Source organism: Drosophila obscura, unplaced genomic scaffold (genome assembly GCF_018151105.1).
Source record: "Drosophila obscura isolate BZ-5 IFL unplaced genomic scaffold, ASM1815110v1 contig_150, whole genome shotgun sequence".
Lineage (NCBI taxonomy): Eukaryota > Metazoa > Arthropoda > Insecta > Diptera > Drosophilidae > Drosophila > Drosophila obscura.
The window spans coordinates 1,621,021-1,623,043 of record NW_024542736.1 but is presented as its reverse complement, the minus strand read 5'-3'; the positions used below and the strand labels follow the sequence as shown (position 1 = coordinate 1,623,043).

Below are 2,023 nucleotides of genomic sequence, written 5' to 3'. Positions count from 1 at the left end.
CTAGCAGCTTGTCCAGGGTCCACCTCGGGCCCAGGTCCATGGTCAGTCGCAGTCGCAGTCCCAGTGCCAGTGCCTGGCCCGGGGCTGGGGACAGCTTTTGGTCAGTTCTCGTTTTGTGTTGTTCTTCACGTTTTCCATTTCATTTCATTTCATTTCGTGTGGCACAGGGGCGTGTTGCAACAGCACACAAAAAATTGTCGCCTCAAGTGAGATGTGGGGAGGCGGTTATAAAAGGAGACAGAGACAGAGAGTGGAGGGGTAAAGACCTTGAGTGCCCTACACTTGCATTGAAATTCCAACAAAATGTAACCAAAAAATGTACGAGGGTGTAGGCATATGACTCGCTCCCCTCTTTGTTCTGCCTCCCCTCCTACTGCTCTGCCTTTCCTTCCCCACGCTTTATCACTTATTCTCCTAGCGTACCTCGGAATTCAAATTTATTTGTATTAATGTCATTTTAAATGTTTCCAAACTGCTGTTTCTGTCTCTTTTAACAAAAGTTTTTAATTAAAAAACCATTTCGAACCGGTCTAAAGTGGTGTGAGGTAGGGTGGTGATGGTGGTGGTGGGGGGCTAGCACTGCTCGACTGCGGATACATTTACAAATTGCCCAAAAACGGCCACAACCAATCAAAACTGATCCTCATTCGTGGTCGTGGTCGTTTGTAATGATTGCAAACACTATCTGTCCATGTTGATCTCTTTCTTTGTGGCTCGCTCTCTGCCCTCCCACCCCCCTTTGCCGTTTGTCTGTTGGCAAAAAAAGAAAATGCTTTTCCAGAGAATTTCCCCCAGATCATGACTGTGGGGCTCGCGCACTGCGAAACTGCATAGAATTTCAAGCATAATCGCAGCGAGTGAGCGAGCGGGCGACTAACAAACCAGCAAACAAGGCGAAAACAACACAAAACTGCAAGTTGCAACTTGCAACAGCCACAGAACCAACAGCAACAACAACAACAAACAAACAAAGAGCGGCAAAGGTATCATCATAATCATAATGCGCATAAGCCGCCCGCCTGCCTGCCTGCCCGTCCAGTGGTTGGCAGATGTGCGATGGGAGATGGTTGGGAGGAGGTTGGCTCCGGGAATTCGTTCCAACGAATTCGCAATTCTGCGAAATCAAATTGCACAAATATTTCTCTTATGCAATGCACCAGGGATGGCGGCGGCAGGCGGCGGTTAGCAGAATAGAGCGGCAGATCCCCCAGCTGGAGCACTAACTAAGTAACTAAGCCTTAGTCTCAGCTCCAGCGGCTGCTGGGCTGCTGCTACGCCAGTGGTGGCCATTGTTAGACGCAAACGCAGCAGATGCAGGCGCAGACACAGCGACACCACACAGGCCAGCGATGGTCGCCATGAAGCAGCTTTGGTAAATTTCTGGTTTACACGTTGCAAAAAATAATGCACACAAACAAAATAATATTTTGCATTAAAATAAACAAAAAGAACAAAAAATTGAGCCGCCCCCGGGTGGACTCGAACCACCAACCTTTCGGTTAACAGCCGAACGCGCTAACCAATTGCGCCACGGAGGCCGATGTGAAACGTCTGCCTAAATATAAATCTAAAATCAGATTAAATTTGCCTGACTAAAACATTTAATTTAAAAGTATCAAAGGCCATAAATAATAAAAATATTATTTATAGTATTTGTTGATAATCAATATATAGAAATTTTTAATCTCATTTTTTCTTACCTTTAAGAATAACAAAAATAAATATAACAAAAATGTACACCACGATCCTGTTCAAACCCTGGCAACTTCTGATCGTATTATTCACTCTACGAACTCCTCGCTGTAATATTCACATAAAAGCAAAACTAGTTTTTCTTTTTTATAAACAGAACTGAAAGATTCATGTTTTCTGTTGTTGTGGCTCGGACATTTGCATATCATTATTGAAATACGAAATATTTTCCACGCAGACAGCGAGTAGAAGATTGAATTTCAACATTTCAACATGGCTAAGTATAATTATTTGTGAAATATGTAGCAAAAACACAAACGATTTCAGTGGG

The 2,023-nt window shown here is 43.9% G+C and overlaps 1 non-coding gene across 1 annotated transcript; it reads right to left on the bottom strand.

Moving 5' to 3' along the window:
* Nucleotides 1-1,464: 1,464 nt before the first annotated feature.
* Trnan-guu lies at nt 1,465-1,538 on the bottom strand. Its single transcript has one exon. It is a non-coding gene; the product is annotated as a tRNA-Asn (tRNA).
* Between the last annotated feature and the right edge of the window lie 485 nt (nt 1,539-2,023).